The sequence below is a fragment of the Balaenoptera ricei genome, chromosome 10, assembly GCF_028023285.1.
Source record: "Balaenoptera ricei isolate mBalRic1 chromosome 10, mBalRic1.hap2, whole genome shotgun sequence".
Classification (NCBI taxonomy): Eukaryota; Metazoa; Chordata; class Mammalia; order Artiodactyla; family Balaenopteridae; genus Balaenoptera; species Balaenoptera ricei.
In genome coordinates, this window is record NC_082648.1 from 102,224,863 (window position 1) to 102,244,496 (window position 19,634).

The following is a 19,634-nucleotide window of genomic DNA, read 5'->3' on the forward strand; positions in this document are numbered from 1 at the left end:
TGACGGTGCAGAGCCCTATTAGGAGAAGCAGAGTGGAGGTGGCCTGGAACCTCCCTCGGGCGCTGTGTCACCTGTACCTCTCTCCCAGTCCCCAACCCTGATGGAGCTCCCCATTTTCAAGCCAAAGAAAACCATCCACCATGTCCTGAGCAGCAGAGACTCCTCTCCGGCCCCCCTGCCTCCTGAGTAGACACACACACACACACACACACACACACCACCACCACCACCACCACCACCCTGACTCTAGGCAAAATTGAGTGGAGACAGACCTTGACTGATTAATCTAATCAAATCCTCAAAGTTAGAAGAGACCTCACCTTGCCCATTCTCTCACCTTATAGATGAAGAAAGGATGGTCTGGAGAACTGTGATTACGTCTCAAGTCAGTAGCCAGAGGATGATTTTTGCCCAGGCCCCACTCCTTGTTTTTTTTTTTTTGGCCTTGCCGGGCGGCTTGTGGGATCTTAGTCCCCGACCAGGGATCGAACTCAGTCAGGCCCTTGACAGTGAAAGGGTGGAGTCCTAACCACTGGACCACCAGGGAATTCCCGAGACCGAGAGAGCAACTACGAGGCACATGTGCCACCATGTGCTCCCGAGGCAGACATGAGCAATCAATCACAGCTCTCTTCTGGGCTGAGCCTGAACTTGGTCTGCAAATCCTTCTCAACACAGCTTCCCAGGCAGCCACCACTAACTGGTAACTTGCTGGTCCTACTCACCTTCCCAGCTGTCCCCAGCAGCACATGCTGTCCCCTGGGAGCTGTGTCAGCAACGCCAGCCACAGCCAGAGAGCCCGTGGGTCTCTGCACGACAGCAGGGACTACGGGGGGGATCCTGCCCCATGGGCCCTCTACCAATGGGAAGAAGGCCAGTTCTGAGACCCCACCACCTCTCTTTGAGGGTTTCCCCCAGAGCAGCAGCCTCCGTACTATTTCGGCCTTGACCCACAGTAAGAGACAAACTTTACATAGAAACCCAGGACCCACAGACATGTATGTACACATGTGCAACTGAATCAGAGCTTCATGGACAAAACAGCTATGTAGTTTGATAGTTTCAATTCTATTTTTCATAGTATTCTCAACTACTAAATTGATTTCATGCCCCACACGTGCGATGTGAAAAACCACAGCTCTAAATGACCTCTCACATCTAGTGTCTCCACGTTCCTGGGACTTTGATTTCTCTTCCCATCAAACTCCTCCATACTTTGATTTCTCTTCCCATCAAACTCCTCCATTTCCCCAAAGCTCTACCTTCAGTGTTAGGACAATGGATAGCAAAGAATTAACCAAACAAGCCAGTGAATAGCTGGCTGCTATGTTACCTCTGTCCCAATAAAATGAGTAAAACTGTGAGACTATTAATCTTAGACAAGCCTGTAGCATCAGTTTGTTCCGTGAGTCTCACCTCCTCCCTTTAAGATATCAGTTCACTAGACCCAGGGCAGGGTCTGGCCATTGAGAGTTTGAAAATATCCCAAGTAAGTAAGTTGACTTACTTACTTGGTAAGTTGACTCTTACCCTCAACTTCTAATTGAGAATCATCCAGCCAATCCCATCAAGCTTCTTAATTTAAAAAAATGGGGAGGGCTTCCCTGGTGGCACAGTGGTTGAGAATCTGCCTGCCAATGCAGGGGACACGGGTTCGAGCCCTGGTCTGGGAAGATCCCACATGCCGCGGAGCAGCTACGCCCGTGAGCCACAACTACTGAGCCTGCGCGTCTGGAGCCTGTGCTCCGCAACAAGAGAGGCTGCGATAGTGAGAGGCCCGCGCACCGCGATGAAGAGTGGCCCCCGTTTGCCGCAACTAGAGGAAGCCCTCGCACAGAAACGAAGACCCAACACAGCCAAAAAATATAAATTAATTAATTAATTAATTTTTAAAAAAAGGAACACTTATTTGGAAAAATAGTACTATTAAAAAAAAAAATGGGGAAATGGAAGCACAGGGGAACAGCTGCCAGCCAATGTTCCCAGGGATGCAGAGGCGAAGCTAGGACTACTCAAAATCACAGTGTCAGAGACTCAGGGCTCTTGGGGGCTGTGTCCCCCATTTTACAGCTGGGAGACTGATCACCTGATACCATGCAGTCAATAGGAGGAGATCTGGACATAGTACCCGTAGTGGGTTGAGTGGTGGCCTCAAAAAAAGAGGTATCGGACTTCTCTGGTGGCACAGTGGTTAAGAATCCGCCTGCCAATGCAGGCAACACGGGTTCGAGCCCTGGTCCTGGAAGATCCCACATGCCGCGGAGCAACTAAGCCCGTGCGCCACAATTACTGAGCCTGTGCTCTAGAGTCCGCGAGCCACAACTACTGAAGTTCGTGCACCTAGAGCCCGTGCTCCACAACAAGAGAAGCCACCACAATGAGAAGCCCGCACACCGCAACCAAGAATAGCCCCCGCTCACTGCAACCAGAGAAAGCCTGCACACAGCAACGAAGACCCAATGCAGCCAAAAACAAACAAACAAACAAATAAATAAATAAACTTGTATATAACAAAAAATAAAGACACCCATTAAAAAAAAAAAAAAAAGGTATCCACGTCACAACTCCTGGAACCTGTGACTGTGATCTTATTTGGAAAAAAGGGTCTTTGCAGATGCAATTAACTTACAGGTCTCGAGATGAGACCATCCTGGGTTTCCCCATGACAAGTGTCGTTGTAAGAGACACCCAGTGGGAGCAGAGCAGGAGGCCATGTGAAGACAGAGGCAGAAGTTGGCGTGATGGAGCCAAAAGGCAAGGAACTCCTGGGGCCACAGGAGCTGGAAGAAGCAAGAAGCATCCTTCTATAGAGCCTCCGGAGGGAGTGCACCCCTGCAGACACCCTGATTTCAGACTCCTGGCCTCCAGAACTGTGACAGAGTAAATTTCTCTTGTTTTAAGCCACCAAGTTTGTTAAAGGCAGTCCTGGGAAACTAGTGCATCCCTGGAGCAAGAATTCAGGTGTTACAATGGAATTCGAGTGCCAAGATGGGAACCCCATTTATTGATGAGACCAACTGGACCAGGCAGATACAACCATTACCCCAAAGGTACACACAGGTTGAAACCCTTGCCCAGGGCCAACAGGAAGGGCCCACTCCCTCGCAGCTGCCTCCTCTCCAAGACAGGCCGGGAGCGGGGCAGGTCTTTTTCAGGGGGTGGGGTTTATGATGCTCGGTTCCTGCCTTGTGGGCAAAGATTGCTAAACTTGACAGAGCCGAACTCTGAGATTTGAGCTCAGAATCTGAGATTTGAGCTGAGAATCTGGGGAGTAGCCCCAAAGTACAAGGTGGAACATTTTAACAGGAGTTTGTTTGTTATCGAAGGGTTTGTTTTTCCCTAACTCCAGGTGAACAGGAGCGGATACAGTCGGCACTATATTTAGGAGGGAGGGAAGGAATTTAGTTTATTAAAAGAAATGAGGGCAGAGAGATTTGGTAGTTCTTACGTTATTTAAAGCCTTTCTTCTGCTTAATATTCTCCGTATGATATTGGAAGTGTGACAACACGTATCCAGAGAAGAACCACAATGTAGAAGTCAGTCCATTTACACAAATCCAAGTCAAACAGCCAGTGTGGATGAGTTTATAAATGAAATGACATGTCGGGACATCCCTGGTGGTCCAGTGGCTAAGACTTCGCCTTCCAATGCATGGGGTGCAGGGTCGATCTCTGGTCACGGAGCTAGGATCCCACATTTCTCACGGCCAAAGAACCAAAACATAAAACAGAAGCAATACTGTAACAAATCCAATAAAGACTTTAAAAATGTTCCACATCAAAAAAAAAAAATCTAAAAAAAAAAATGAAATGACGTGTTGATAGGCTACCAAGTAGAGGCACGTAAGGAAGTCTTAGAGAAACCTGGGGCAAGAATCACAAACGGATTCCAGGGCTGAAGGGCGCAAGGTGGAACCAGAACTTCCAGGCATTCTCAGTCACAACCGATGGACAGATGGATGGGGCAGGGAAGCCCGGACCAAGGCAAGTGAGTCTGGTGACATCCTACCCTTGGCGGCACTTTTGTGCTTTAAGAAATACTTCAACGTCCTTCTCCTTTCCTTCACAAAAAGTCCTGTGAGCAGACGGAGGAAGTATCCTTTCTATTTTACAGGAAAGACCCCACCAAGACTCAAGTTAAGTGTGATTTCCCCAAAGTCTGATTCTAAATGGATGACGTGGGAGATGGGGCTTGGATGACGCGTGAATTCCAGGCCAGAGAGTGGCCGAGAGCAGCAAATCCCCACTAACTGCAACTCCCCATCATGTTCTCTAGACTTTGAAACCTGAATTCTCACCAAAGCAGATTCCCCAGAGCTGCCCCGTCACACGGGAAATCGCGCTCCCTTCCTGTCTCAGGTGTTTGCCTGCTGGGGCAGGTACAGCCAAGGCACGCGGTGCTTCAGACCGTCCAGAGCTGTGATATTTGGTCCCATCTCACACTGACCGTGGGACTCAGCCTTCCCACCTGGAAATAGAAGGTGACAGGAGGACCTGAAGGCCTGAAAAGGTTCCCAGCTCCAGACCTGCCCCAGGAACCCTGGTTCCTGAAGAAGATGCAGACGGCCCCGCGTTCAAACACTTTCCGTGTAAAGGGGTGGACGCTACACCTCACCAGGATCTTGAAGGCAGTGTCACTCACTGCCCCTCTCCAGGGACATCGGCTTCTCTTTTCCCCCCCATTGTAGTGATTGTATTAGTTTTGTTTTATTAATGGCCACCTTGACTCCTTTTTACAAGTTGGCAAGTTACAACTCCAAATACATGTATGAAAGGAGGAAAGGGAGGAATCAGGGCAGGTGGAGAGAGGTGTGGGGGGGGAGGGAGAAATGGGGGAGGGAGAAAGGGGGGAGGGAGAAAGGGGGAGGGAGAAAGGGGGAGGGAGAAAGGGGAGGGAGAAGGGGGGAGGGAGAAGGGAGGGAGGGAGAAGGGGGAGGGAGAAGGGGGAGGGAGAAGGGAAGGAGGGAGAAAGGGGGGAGGGAGAAGGGGGGTGGGAGAAAGGGGGAGGGAGAAAGGGGGAGGGAGCAAGGGGGAGGGAGAAGGGAGGGAGGGAGAAAGGGGGAGGGAGAAAGGGGGGAGGGAGAAAGGGGGAGGGAGAAGGGAGGGAGGGAGAAAGGGGGGAGGGAGAAAGGGGGGAGGGAGAAAGGGGGGAGGGAGAAAGGGGGGAGGGAGAAAGGGGGAGGGAGAAGGGAGGGAGGGAGAAGGGGGAGGGAGAAGGGAGGGAGGGAGAAAGGGGGGAGGGAGAAAGGGGGGAGGGAGAAAGGGGGAGGGAGAAAGGGGGGAGGGAGAAAGGGGGAGGGAGAAGGGGGGAGGGAGAAAGGGAGAGGGAGAAGGGGGAGGGAGAAAGGGAGAGGGAGAAGGGGGAGGGAGAAAGGAGGGAGGGAGGGCGCACAAAGGCAGCATCATCCTCTGAGTAGCCCCGAGACGCTGTCAGAAAGCCTCCGTGTTCATGGCAAGTGTCATCTTTGCAGACATCAACCAAAGCAGCTGTTAACTGAGCACCAACTGTCTGCCAGGAGCTGGGCTGGGACCTCTGTATTCATCATCCCTCCCTACAACCACCCTGCCAGCTCAGAGTTCTTTTTTTTTTTTTAATATTCATTGTTTCTTTTTTTTGAATTTTCTTTTCTTTTATTTTTTATACAGCAGGTTCTTATTAGTTATCTATTTTATACACATCAGTGTATACATGTCAATCCCAATCTCCCAATTCATCACACCATGACCCCCGCTGCCACCACTTTCCCCCCTTGGTGTCCATACTTTTGTTCTCTACATCTATGTCTCTATTTCTGCCTTGCAAACTGGTTCATCTGTACCATCTTTCTAGGCTCCACATATATGCGTTAATATACGATATTTGTTTTTCTCTTTCTGACTTATGCCCATCGGCAGACGAATGGATGAAAAAGATGTGGTACATATATACAGTGGAATATTACTCAGCCATAAAAAGGAATGAAACTGGGTCATCTGCAGAGACGTGGATGGACCTAGAGACTGTCATACAGAGTGAAGTAAGTCAGAAAGAGAATATTCATTGTTTTTTAAAAAATATTTATTTAGGCTGTGCCGGGTCTTAGTAGCGGGCCACGGGATCTTCACCGCGGCACGTTTAGTTGCGGAACGCACGCGGGATCTAGTTCCCCAACCAGGGATCGAACCCGGGCCGCCTGCACTGGGAGTGCGGAGTCTTACCCACTGGACCACCAGGGAAGTCCCCAGCTCAGAGTTCTTAACCTCACTTTATAGGTGACGAAACTGAGGCTCAAAGAGGTCATTGTCCAAGGTCACAGAGCTACGAGAGGTGGAGTCAGGACCACAGCTCGGGGCTGCAGGGACATCACCGCCTTCAGAGGCTGAGCTGTGTGGAGGACAAGGACCTGGGGCAGTGACGTGCCCGGTGGGTCATGTGGACCCACACGTGGGCCCACACTTGGGATCAGGTGAGCTGGACTGGTCTCTGGACTTGGGGGGCGCTTGGGGGCACCTCTGAAGGGGAGGATAATTCCTGCCCCCTCCCGCCCACAGACTACAGTGAGGGTTGAAATGAAAACTGCTTTGGGAACCAAGAAGTCCTGAGGCGGCCGTGACCTTATTATCGCTAGAAACTCTCAATACTCTGTGAGGTGGGGAGTCTGGAATGAGTTCCTTCTGTCCTACCCTCCAAGGGCACCGAGACCCCGGGATGCTGGCACGTCCTCGAAGTGAGCTGACAGTGGACCTGGGCCGGGGTCTGGCCTCCCCTGAGCCCACACCCCGTCCTCCCCTTGGACTACCACACCAGCCTTCCCCGATGAAGTGGGGGGGCCTGGGCAAGCTGCCTAAACTTCCAGCCCCAGTGTCCACTCTGCAAAATGAAATCAGTGGGCAGGGGGCCTGCTGCATAAGAGGGACTCATCAAAATGTTAGCTCTGTGTCCCTTTGGGGGAGGGAGGGGCTGCTGAACCCCATGGCAGTCGAAGGTCTGGAGTAGACACTGAATTCACTTCCTGACGCCCGCTAAGGGGTGAAGAAGAGCAGGGGGCCGGAGCCAGGCCAGCCCAGGGCACATGTGTTCACAGCGTCTCTAAGGACTTATCTTACCCACCCCTGGTGGGGTCTCACCTGGGGGCTCAAGTCTCCCACCTGCCCAGGAAGGCGCAGACACTGGAACAGGAACGTCTTTGTCAGGAGATCTTTCTGTTCAGCCCACGGAAGGAAAGTCAGTTCTGTCCACATTCTGCAAATTTCCACAAAGGAAACCAGATCATTGGCACCACACCCTGTCCCAGCACGAAGAACATTCCTCAGCAGGTGCACACCGACCCCTGTTCCAGGCCCTCTAGTGAATGGCCTTGATCTTGGGTGATATTTAGATGCTGTTTTCCTCAGTGGCCACAGATGTGTGTCACACCAATAACTCGCCTGGCGGCTCATCCTGGGTCTGCTTGACCTGGTGCGCTTTGAAAGCAGAAGAGAACACTCCAGTTTGCCAGCAACACCCATTTCCCTTGGGAACAAATGTTTGCATCCGGCCCTTTCTGTCCTCTCTTGTTTGGCTGCCTGTAACAGAGGAAGCGGCCTGTCCCTGCATTCTGTCTGGGTGGCCCAGGACACTAGCCGGCCCCTGGGAGGAGGCCTGGGTGGCTTTGGTCTGGAACTCGCACGGAGGACCGCCCAGGCACCTCATTTGGTCTGATCCCCATGTGACCCCGGGAGGGTTCGGAACCGGAGGGGCCTCCGAGCCTTGCGGTCCAGGTGAGAACACAGAGGCTCAAGAGATAAAAGCATCTGCCAAGGTCCTTGCAGGTAAGAGGTGCAGGGGCCAGCACCTCCAACTTCCGCCAGCACAAGGCCACAGTACCTCCCACTGTAGGACATGGCTGGGGAGAGAGGGGGCTGATCCCTGAGCTCGGGGGCTCCCCTCTGGTCCCTGCACCCTCCTTGCTGGGAGACTTTAGAAATGCTCTGCTGTTTTCCCCAAGCCAGGCACCTCGTCTGTAAAAGGAAGGGGCCTGGCCACCACCAGGGAAGCTGCATCACCCCTCCCCTTGGCCATAGCCACCCCTGCCTCATTTTCTCAGACCAGCCTGCTCCCCCAAAACCACGGGCTGCCCCTCCCCAGCCCCACAGGGCAGCCTGTATTTCCCTCACTGCCTGGCCAATGACAGTGAAACGGAGCTTGGGAGCAGCCAAGGGACACCCTGAGCTGGCCCAGCACGGACACACAGTAGCTCTTTCTTTCTTTTTTTTTTTTTATAATGTTTTCTAGCTTTTTTTTTTTTAAATTATTTAATTATTTATTTATTTATTTATGGCTGTGTTGGGTCTTCGTTTCTGTGCGAGGGCTTCTCTAGTTGCGGCGAGCGGGGGCCACTCTTCATCACGGTGCGCGGGCCTCTCACTATCGCAGCCTCTCTTGTTGCGGAGCACAGGCTCCAGACGCGCAGGCTCAGTAGTTGTGGCTCACGGGTCCAGTTGCTCCGCGGCATGTGGGATCTTCCCAGACCAGGGCTCGAACCCGTGTCCCCTGCATTGGCAGGCAGATTCTCAACCACTGCGCCACCAGGGAAGCCCCACAATAGCTCTTTCTGAATGAAAAAGAAAAGAGGAGAGATGCCACCTATCAGCCTGTACCCCAGGACCAAGGAGGGTAGTGAAGCTCCAGCACTTCCGCATCTCTGACGATGGACTGGCCGTAGCCAGATGTGGTTCTCCCCACCCAGGTGAAGAGATGGCCCTGCTTGTCCCATGGCGTCCGGGGGTCCCACCCCGTCTGGTCTGCAAGAGGCTCTGGTCACGTGGAACTGTGGCTGGAGGAGAGAGTAGCACCTGCGGGAAATAAAACAAGTGCCGTCCTGACCCATCGAATAGCGCCTTCTGGCTTGGGGCCCGCAAACCAGGTTCTCTGTGACGCCGGGTACACAATTTCTCCCCCTGAGACCTGACTTGGACCAGGCCCGTTGCACCCCTTTTCCCTTGACACCTGTCCCTCCTGCCCCGATCCTGAGATGTGGTGGAGCGTGCAGCAGGTAAAGTCTTTTCTCCCCTCAACGCGTTCTACCCTCAGGACCCTCTGAGGGTCAGCCGTCCGCAGGTCTTGTTTGCAAGCCTCCTACATGCCAGCCCCCAGGGCCTCCGCCTGCCCCGGCCCCACTGTTCTCCGATGACTGTTACCGCGCCTCTCAGCTGCCCGCAGTTCCAGGATCCTGAGGCTCTGATCTGCCTTCCCATGGGCAGTTATCTTCCTAGAACATGGCTCTGGGGGTGACACTCCTCCCTCCCCACTGCCCTATGCCTGGCTCCTCAGACTAGCACGAGGACCCTTGATCTGCAGCCAACCAAGCCGACCCCCCTCCTCCCCACACACCATGCCTGGGGTCTTCCCAGAGTCCCCACCCACTTTCCAACCTCAGCCCCTGTGACAAGCTCCTAGGTCCCTGGAATTCGCATTTCTGCCGCTTCCGCTTGGCAAGCTCCAGGGCAACCCATCGGGTCCCATCTGCATCTCCCCTGCTTTGGGAAAACGTCCCGGGCTCTCTGGGTAGCTGCACTCTTCCCTGGGCTCACACGCCCCCCTGTCCCCTTGCTCACCGCAGGGCGGGCCACTCCCAACCAGGCGGAGCTCCTCTGGGAGGGACCACCTTCTTTCCCTCCCCGCCGGCCACAGTCCTTCCAGAACACTGCAGGGCCGACACCGAGTGGGAGTCAGCGCGCTGGTTAAATGAACAGACCTGGGAGGACTGCGTGTAAATAATTTTTAATATATTGAAACACATTAAAAATGCATTAGGAAAGCGGGCTATTTAAAGGAATTCCATAGGGAATCATTTTCTAAAAATGAGAACATCTTCTTAATGGGAATAATCACTCCCTAATTCAAATGGTGCCTGTGTTTGAATCTTCATTGACAAGATTGCCTCTCTTAATGAAAAGAACGCCTTACAAGGACATTCTTTGTTGCCAGAAACTTTATTCCCAGGGACAGTAATAACACTTATGAATGCTTAGGCCAGAAAAATGCAATGAAATATTAACCAAAATTATGTCAAGTGTCCAAAAAACTATGAAGTTCATTTCTAGGTATCTTTGCTGGAGGTAAGGGGTTAGGGCTGGGCAAGAACCAGCTGCATAATTTACAGGGCTCGGTACAAAATGAACACGCAAGCCCCTTGTTCAAAAATGATTAAGAATTTCAAGGCAGTGACAGCAGAGCATTCAATCCAGCATGGACTCCTTCTGAGCGCCAGACCCTGTGTAACTGCCCAGGGTACCCACCCATGAGGCTGGCCATTGACCAGGAGAGGAAGAAGTTTTAGCAAGCCTTCTCCCAGGACCCCACAGACGGGAGTCCTGCCGCGGCTCGGGAGCTGCCTGTAGGCTCTCAACACTAGATTGTGACAATGATGAATGTCATTGGCACTGAGATGAGAGAGGGGTTCGAGTGGAGCCTTGTCAACGCGTTGGCTCTACCCCATGAAACTGATTTCAGACCTGTGACCTCCAGACCTGTAAGAGAATATATTCGTGCTGTTTTAAGCCACTGCGTTTTTTTTGTTTTTGTTTTTTAATTAACGAATGATTCTACTCCTATGACTCGATTATGTTTTTAGCTATTTATATTTGTCCATTTTTTAACTGAAGTATAGTTGATTTACAATGTTGTATTAATTAAGCCACTGTTCTGGATAATTTGTAACAGCAGCCACAGGAGACAAACACAGATCTGGGGTCAAGACTGGACGTGGACTGCGTGTGTCCTTCCTGGTTTTAGGGTCACTCGGGCAGCCCCTCGCCTCTCGATCACCAGCCTCTGCCTTTGCAAACCGTGGAGACCCTTCAATCCCAAGGTTGCCTTTCCCTGGAATTCTGACCACCCTGGAGAGCCTTACACACGAGGAGCTGGCCTGGCTTCCCTCTGCATTGCAAACGTGGGAACAGTTTTCTGGGAGGGGCTCCTGTTTTCTTGTCCTCTAACTCCACTCAATTGCTCTCACAAGGCTCTCCACCTCTGCCCACTCCGTCCCACCACTGGCCTGGTCATCGTCTAAAGGGCCCTTCTGCTTTGCATGCCAGCCCTGGCTCAGTCAAAACTCACTACATGAATTCCTGGAGTTGGCCCTGTCTGCCCAAGACAGCTGATCCCAACCTCAAGGAGTCAAGGTCAACTACAGAGTACGAGGGAATCGCCTACACAAGACCACCCTCCCCTCTGACACCAACTGCAAGTTCAGGGGTTCCCCAAATCACCACCAGTTTCAATAACTCACTGGAAGACTCATAGAGCTCGCTGGAAGCTGTTACACTCATGGTTATGGTTTATCAGGGGAAGGATACAGACTGAAAGCAGCCAAAGGAAGAGATGTGTGGGGTGGAGTCCAGGGAAGTTCCAAACTCAAAGCTTCCATTGGCCTCAGGATGCATTACTGTCCCAGCATCCATGTGTGACAACGCGCACGTGGCACGGTCAACCTGGGAAGCACAACCAAGCTTCGGTGTCCAGGGTTTTTACTGGGGCTCCATTCTGCAGCCCATCGTGAGCCTCCTTTATCAGCATAAGCTGCCAGCTGTGGTCTGAGGGAAACTCCAGGAATAATAAAGACACTCCTATCACTCGGGAAATTCCTAGGGTTTAGAAGAAATCTAAATTTTTGCCGGGAACAAAAGCCAGACCTGTCTTTGGCCAAGGCCAAATTCTTTGGTACATGATGACCTTGGGCCAGTCAGTTCACCTCTCTAGGACACAGCTTCCTCTCTGTTAAACAGAGATCAGATCCAACCGTCAGCATGGTTCTTCCAATTCTAGAATTCCATCACTCCACATGCCATTGTTCTGAACGCTCTTTGTTGAATCATAACTGATAGCTCAGAGTCATCATTTTATCAGCATGACGGCATTATTTCCCCTCAAGCCACGAAGTGATGCTTGCGGACCTGGAGTTCCACTGCCAGCTCCCCACCCCCCAGCATCCTTAGGAGGCTGACTGAGTTTCTCCCTCTCGGCTTGTCAGGTCATTCCCAGAAGAGAGAGCAACAGGAACTCAGGTTTTTCCAGAGACTGTATTAAATGTTAATCACTAGGAAGGGCCCTCCTACAGTCATACTTCTTGGAGACTTCTCCAGAGAATTGCTTGATTATTCTTTCCCTTGTTTCCTGACTTTACACCATTCTATTTATAACAGAAAGCCTTTTTCTTAAAAAAAAGTTTTTGGTGAAATAACTTATCTGTGGATTTTTTAAAAATTCATCAATATAGATCTTAGTTATACCCTGTTCACTATTTATCCACTAAAAAACAACTCATATGCGTTACATTCTATTTCTTTATTCACTTAGAGATTATAATAAATCTGTGCTCTTTCCACAGGTCTGTTCTTGCCTTTGCATAAACTTTTATTTCTTGACATGCAGATTCCTGCAGGTGTTTATCCCAGCTGGACCCAGAAGCAGTCTGGGCACCTGTCCTGCTGAAAAGCCAGCTCCCAAGAGGGTGTTCCTCAAATTCTAATAAAAAATGTCTAAGGTCTGTTTGGCTAAAGATATACCAAAAGAATAAGAACGTACGTATCCCACTATTCACCCCAAAAGTTAACTCTTTTGAAGGTTAACTGTGACAGGCGATGTGTTAGGTGATGAAATAAAAATTCATATTTTAAGGCAACACCAGAAATATTTAAACATAAAATTTTACTCTGCCTGTTTGGGCCTCCTCCCTCCCCCTCTAGTGTGCATTGTGCATCTACATTAACCAGACCTCCCCAACGGCAGAAATACCTGCTCAACCATAAAAATCCATTTTTCTCCTTCTGGCCCCAGCCATGTAACTCCTTAGGAGATAACATTCCTTTCTCAATCATGATGGGGTCGTGATGACCCAGCACTCACCTTGTACGTGCAGATATCTTTGGTGAGCTTTACGTACGGTGCCAATATAACATTTCCCTTAAAGATAACGACTGGTGCAGAACAGACTGGTCAGATGACCTGGGGAGATACTGGGCTGCACCTAGTTGAAGTTCTTAGCTTAAATACTTCCTTATGACCTAATTAATGTCACTAGCTATATTACTTGTATTCTGCCTATTTTGCATTACCAAATGCATGATTGTTCTTTCTTGCATTACCAGATGTGTGACTGAGCCTCAGGTAAAACTAACGATGATTAGGCAACTTGCAATGATTGACCAAATATATAGTCCTATAAGATCAATGATTGTCATAGTGTAACTCTAGCTATGGGAAGAAGCAACAAGAGGGAACCATTTCCTTGACCATAACAGACTAGTAAGACAGGTGGTCTAGAGGCTTTTGGCTGCTGTTAACAGTCTACCAATAGCACATTGAGTGGCCTATCAATGAAATCCTCACCTGACCTGGGAATGAGCATTCCTAGACCAGTGGGACAAACTGGTGGAGAAATGTCTCCCAAACTTTGGTTGAAATTAAGATCGAAAGGGAAGGGATTATAAACTAAAGAATGTTGCCCGCCCTCCAGTTCTACAAGAATCAAGTCATTATCCACTGTAGTGGCCACAATACACCCTGAAAGGAATTCAGGGCAAAGAGCAGGTTGAGGCACTTTGTGCTCTGGGAAAACTGACAGAAGTGGCCCTCAGAGAGTTAGATATTTTCAGGAGAAAATTTTTATGAATCTGGATTCTTGCATCTTCCCATACTTAGAAAAGCACTAACACCATTAACTGAGGTATCTGCTCCTCGAGAATAGCGGTAACCTTCTTCCAGAATGTGCGCTTGATTGTACGTACCCCTTCGTCAAAATCACTTAGGACATAATTTGTTATGTTAACGAGGCACCTTTTGGAAACCTAGGGCTGAGGCTGGTTACCAGGAGGTCCAACTGTGTGGTCAGAGGGTTGGAACTTCAAGCCCCACATCCATGACTTCTGGACCAGGCAGAGGGGCTGGAGGGTTGAATCAATGCCCAATGCCATGATTTAATCAACCGTGCCAAAGCAATAAAGTTTCCATAAAAATCCAGAAGGACAGGCTTCAGAGAACATCCAGGTTGGGGAACCAGAAGGCTTCCACGATGCAGGGCCCCAAACTCCACGAGCTCTGAAGCCCTTTGTTCAGGACCTCGCTCTGTGTATCTCTTCATCTGGCTGTCGACTGGTATCTGTTAATGTCCTTTGTGACACACTGGTCATCTAGCGAGGAAGCAGGTTTCCTGAGTACTGTGAGCCACTCTAGCAAATTAATTGAACCCAAGGCGGGGGTCATGGGAACCTCTGATTTGTAAGCACAGGTAAGAACTTGGACTTGAGATCGGCACTGAAGTGGGGTGGTCTTATGGAACGGAGCCTTAACCTGTAGGATGTGTTGCCGTCTCTGGGTAGATAGTGTCGGAATTGAGTTGAATTTTAGGATGCCCCGCTGGTGTTGGGGCACTGCTTGGAGGGGTGGGGACCCCGCTCTACGTCGGAATTGGTCCCAGAACTTTCAGTCACCTTCATAGGATGCAGGGGTTAGGATGTGGGCATATCTTTTGGGGGCCACCATTCTACCCACCACAGGTGGCAAAGCCGGAGAGGAAATAAGTAAAGCCAGGCCTGTATGGTGTGCAGCATAAGGGTGGGCGGGGGATTAGGTCAGGGGGACTTACCCCAGGACACTCTGGAATATCTGTCCAAAGCCGATGTGAAGAGTGCTTGGGAGATCACCAGGAGGCCCTGCTTTCCAAAGTATTTCATTTTGCTTCGCATCAGGAGACAAGCAGACGAAGTGCTGGGCCAGAGCGATGGCAGAGCAAACCTCCATCAGCTGGAGGAAGCCGGTCCCAGGGGCTCTGGAGTCAAAGCAGGAGGCGCCCCTGAGATGGAGCGAAGACAAGACGAGCAGTTTAAAGGGAATCAGGGGATGTCCCTGGTGGTCCAGCGGTTAAGAATCCTTCTTGCAAGGCAGGGGACGCCAGTTTGATCCCTGGTCAGGGAACTAAGATTGCACATGTCGCGGGGCAACTAAGCCCACGCCGCAGCTACTGAGCCCACGCGCTCTGGAGCCCACACGCCACAACTACAGAAGCCCACGCACTGCAACGAAGAGCCCGTGTGCTGCAACTAAGACCCAATACAGCCAATAAATAAATACATATTTTTTTTAATAAAAAATAAAAAAACTAAAGTGAATTGGAAATGGTTTGCCTCGAGCCTAGGATTAAACAAACAGTGTAGGATTAAGCAGAGTAGTGCCAACTCAAGACTCCGGGCAAGGGAGCTAAATCGTGTCCAGGAATTTCTTTAAATCTTGTTCTAAATTTTAAAATTTTAAAGATTATTTAATATTTATAGATTTATAATATGTATTAATATATAATAGACAATATATTAAATATAAGTACTTATAAACAAAAATTTATAAATAAGTATAAATATTTACATGTTGATGTATATATTAAAGTTAATATTGTTAATATTGCTTCCAGTGCTGTCATGCTTGGCTGTTAGGATTTTGCCGGAACTGGGGGAAGGGAAATGACCATTTGCTACCAGATCTCCGTCTCCGTGCAGGTGGCCTCCCTCACGTGCACTTTCCAGGTATGTCTGTGAGGACGTCCCCCCGGAGAAGCAAACAGAATGTGTCTAAAACAGAACACCCCCCTCCCCAAGCCCCCTCCTCCCCCTGCATCTGGGACCTGGGTGAATGGCCCCCCCACCCATGCTGCCCAGTAGCCTGGGCCATCCCCAAGCCGGCTCTTGCCCCCAGGGACAGTGAGGCCCCAAGTCCCACAGCAAAGTGGCTCTTCCCGTGTCCACGACTACCCGGATGCTTCTCTCACCTGGAGACCTCCTGTGGCCCTGCTGCCCCGGCCCCGCCTCCTTTCAGCTCATTCACCAAATGGGAACATGTCCCTCCCTGGCTCAAAGTCATCAGCCCCAGGATGGAGAGCTTCTGAGAGCTGGCGCCCTCCCCTCCCGGCCTCACCGGTCACTCCAGCTACACGGAACACCAGCAGTCCCTCATGTTCCCCAAGCTCACACTCATGTCACCCCTGGGCCTTTGCACTGTCTTCTCTCCCTCCCCCTCCTCCCTGCCCGCTTGGCTGCTGCTGCTTCTATTTGATTTCTGGCTAAGTGGTGGTTTCGTTGCAGAGCACAGAGATCTGGGTAACCCAACAGCACAGGAATCTACAATGGATTCTGCCCGTTGGAAGCGCTGTAAACACCTGTGACATCAAGGCGAGTGAGACAGCAGGTGGCCGGAAGGGGCGCGGTGTGGTGGCAGGAGCTTCGGGGGTGATACTGGTGGCCCTGGCCCGCCTGGTCCTTCTGCAGACCCGCCTGGCAGCAGTCTGTCCCCTTCCAGGCACATTCCTCTTCCTTGCCAGCCCCAGCATGTAGGTCTCTGCTGGCCTAGGTCCAGCTGGCTATCACCCACCTCCTCCCAGCCCCCACCCAGCGAGCACAGACACCCCCAAATCCTCATTCATCCAGCACGGCCCCCTGGGGGCCCCCCTCCCCAAGGACTCTGATCTCCGCAGTTGTCCTCATCTCCCCCAGACGGTGGGCATCTTCACCTGTAAAACCGGCGGGGTGGGGATGAGATTGAGGTCCTTCCTAGCTCTGAGATGCTTGAATCAGAGACTCACTGTGGGATGGAGGAAGCATGGCCGGCAGGTTTAGTTCAAATCTGTCCAGATGTGTGACCTTAAGCCGTGTGATATCTCTGAGATATCCATCCCTAATCGCTCTCTAACTTTTCTTTTTTAAAAAATATTTATTTATTTATTTTTGTCTGCGTTGGGTCTTCGTTGCTGCACGCGGGCTTTTCTCTAGGTGCAGCGAGCGGGGGCTACTCTTCGTCGCGGTGCGTGGGCTTCTTATTGCGGTGGCTTCTCTTTGTTGCGGAGCATGGGCTCTAGGCGTGCGGGCTTCAGTAGTTGTGACACGTGGGCTCAGTAGTTGTGGCTTGCGGACTCTAGAGCGCAGGCTCAGTAGTTGTGGCGCCCGGGCTTAGTTGCTCCAAGGCATGTGCGATCTTCCCGGACCAGGGACTGAACCCGTGTCCCCCGCAATGGCAGGCAGATTCTTAACCACTGTGCCACCAGGGAAGTCCCCTAATCTCTCTCAATCTCTCTCTCCCTCTCTCTCTCTCTCTCTCCTCTCTCTCTCTCTCAATAATAATTCCTGGCTTGAAGAGGTGTTCTGCGAAGCTGACAGAATGGAAGTGAAGTGTCTAGTATATCATTGGTACTAACTAAACAGCAGCTGTAATTACAATCATTATAAGAATCCTGAGCTATTTCAACACCACCATTAAAGGGGGGGCCCTTTAAAAGTTCAAAGCCATTTAAGGTGAATCAGGTACAATGCACACTGCCACTGTCTCCCAGGGTGAATTATTTGCCCTGAAAAGGGTGATCGGTAGGGATTATTAACTTGCAGAGGGAAATAAGTTTCAAAGAGCCACAACAGCACGTCTAATCTTAATTAGGTGCCATCTTTCTCTGTTCACCTAGAAAGAACTAGCTCCTGGGTGTGCAGGGGTGGGGTCGATTGCAAAGGGGGAAATAGCTTAGAGGGTTCCTGCAGGTTAGGAGGAGGGAGGGACTGCGGTGGGGAAAGACGTCAGGAGAAGACACTGCTCTCCTCCAGGGGTGGGTGCTCCCGCAGTGCCGGCTTCGCCCTCCCAAGTCACCCGTGCTCAGCATCTCCTCTTCTTGGGACATCGGCGTGTTTCAGACACAGGACAAGGCTCTGTGAGGTACACGGTTTGCAAGCCCTGTGTCTCCCACCGACTGGCACCCGAGGTGACAGGCACCCTGAGCTTGGCCTGCAAAGTGAGCTGCTGGAATGGCGATCGGGCGGCCCCAAGCACAAGCTGATGGGGCCAGTGGTGTGGAGGGGCTTCTGTCCCTTTCACCGATTTCTGGGTCCTCCACTTTCAGGGCCATTCTTCTGGCACCAAGTCCCTTATCCGTCTCCTCAGGCCAACTTCGTGGCTTCGCAGGGAGGGGAGGCCCGTCCTTTTCAGGGCTTGACACACCTGTGCCTCCCTGCCGGGGCCTCTCCTGCTGCCCTGTCATTGCCCCGTTGCAGCTCTGTCAGCCACTCCAGGCTGCGGACCCCTGGAGCCCAGGCACTGTGTCTGCAGCCCCCGGACCCAGCCCTCGATAGATTCCAGGGATCAGAGAGGGTTTCCCCAAGGGAGTGGCATTTAAATTGAGATTTGAAATATAAGAAGACTGGGGGAGAAGTTCTGAGCAAAAGAACAGAAAAGGCTCCAAAGTGAAATTGAGAATGGGGGTTCAGCAGGGAAAGACATTGGGGGTGGCGGGAGTGTGGAGTTGGCAGGGTGGGGCTGGGAGAAAGGAGAGCCTGGGCCCTGGTCCTAAAGCTACGGACAGTCATTTAGGTGACAGATGCTTGGCCCGTTCCGGAAGAGGAGCACTTGGAGAATCAGAGGAAGCCCCCTTGTGTAGGATGGTAACTTGCTGTATTCGCTTTCTGACTTGCGGGGCAAGTCTGGCTCCAGGTCCTGCAGGCACAAGAGGCCCTGCTAAGGGGCTGGTTTTCTTATCTTATCTTATTTTATTGACCTCGCAGCATGTGGCTTGTAGGATCTTTGTTCCCCGACCAGGGATTGAACCCGGGCCCTGGGCAGTGAAATCTCGGAGTCCCAACCACTGGACCACCAGGGAATTCCCAGGGCTGGTTTTCAAGCAGGCAAGAGACAGGACTGTCCCTGCCTCCTGAGTCTAAGATTCAAAGATTCTACAAGTCCAGACCACTGTACACACCTGATGGTGACCAATCACTGTACATCGTTAATCCTCGTAGACCCGGAGGGAAGGGAGGTAACTGGGGTGAATGGTCGGTCACTCCATGGAACAATCTGCTGTGGCCAGGGAGGCAGGTCACAGGACACACTCACAGGGCCCAGGGACCACCCTAGTGTGCCAGAGCCGTCTGTGAACCGAGTGGGCCACCCAACCTACAGATGTTCAAATGGACGAAGCCATCACCCAGCCGAGAGTCTGGACTGGTACATTGATTGACCGGTTCCCAGTACCTTTGCACAAAGGCACACGTGGATTTTCACAAGCAAGCACGCGGCAGTATTTGTGTGTGCACTTAGATGTCAGGCAAGTAAAACTTCCTCATCTAGCGCTGAAATTGCCACTGCAGCTTAAATACATAACCAAGACGTGTAAGGACCAACAATATTTTCTTTGCAACCCCTTGGACCTTCACCTTGGCAGTCACCTGAAGCTTGTAACAATGTGAACACCTGGGTTTTGCTGCAGCAGATCCTAGCCCTTGGTAGAAGCACCTTTGTGCCTCAGTAAAGAAAGAAGGATTCCAGGCTGTCCAGGTCCACTAGGAGTCAACCTCAAGGCTGGTGTGCGCCTGGCCATAACCACCTGTTCACAGTGTAGACCATCTCACGATGACCCATCAGACACACTGGCAATCGGTCCACTGCAGGAGGCTTGCCTAACAGCTAGTTTCTGTGTGCCAAGCACTGATTAAGGATTATTCACAACAATCGTGATAGCAACCATTTTGTGTAAAGAGGTCCTTTGTCCCAGCAACACTATACAGATGCAGAGATGATCCCACTGACAATAGGAACTCAAGCACCAGAGAGGTTTAGCAATTACCCAAGGACACAAAGCGAACAGGATAGTGGC

General features: G+C 51.2%; 1 long non-coding RNA gene across 1 annotated transcript in view; it reads right to left on the bottom strand.

The window, feature by feature from the left end:
• Positions 1 to 8,689: 8,689 nt before the first annotated feature.
• The window catches only part of LOC132372759 (uncharacterized), a 106,366-nt gene continuing 95,421 nt past the window's right edge, over positions 8,690 to 19,634 (bottom strand). Inside the window, exons 3-4 of the long non-coding RNA XR_009505251.1 lie at positions 14,607 to 14,813; positions 8,690 to 8,814 (exon numbers count right to left, since the gene is read on the bottom strand). This is a non-coding gene — a long non-coding RNA (uncharacterized LOC132372759). The remainder of the gene's footprint in view (positions 8,815 to 14,606; positions 14,814 to 19,634) is intronic.